Below are 311 nucleotides of genomic sequence, written 5' to 3' on the forward strand. Positions count from 1 at the left end.
AGGAGAAGTATTAAATACAAGGAAAGTGGTACATTTCTAGGTGTGATTTATATCAAGGAGAAGTATTAAATACAAGGAAAGTGGTACATTTCTAGGTGTGATTTATATCAAGGAGAAGTATTAAATATAAGGAAAGTGGTACATTTCTAGGTGTGATTTATATCAAGGAGAAGTATTAAATATAAGGAAAGTGGTACATATCTAGGTGTGATTTATATCAAGATGAAGTATTAAATATAAGGAAAGTGGTACATTACTTCGTGTGATTTATATCAAGGAGAAGTATTAAATACAAGGAAAGTGGGACATTT

Source organism: Limulus polyphemus, unplaced genomic scaffold (genome assembly GCF_000517525.1).
Source record: "Limulus polyphemus unplaced genomic scaffold, Limulus_polyphemus-2.1.2 Scaffold8824, whole genome shotgun sequence".
Classification (NCBI taxonomy): Eukaryota; Metazoa; Arthropoda; class Merostomata; order Xiphosura; family Limulidae; genus Limulus; species Limulus polyphemus.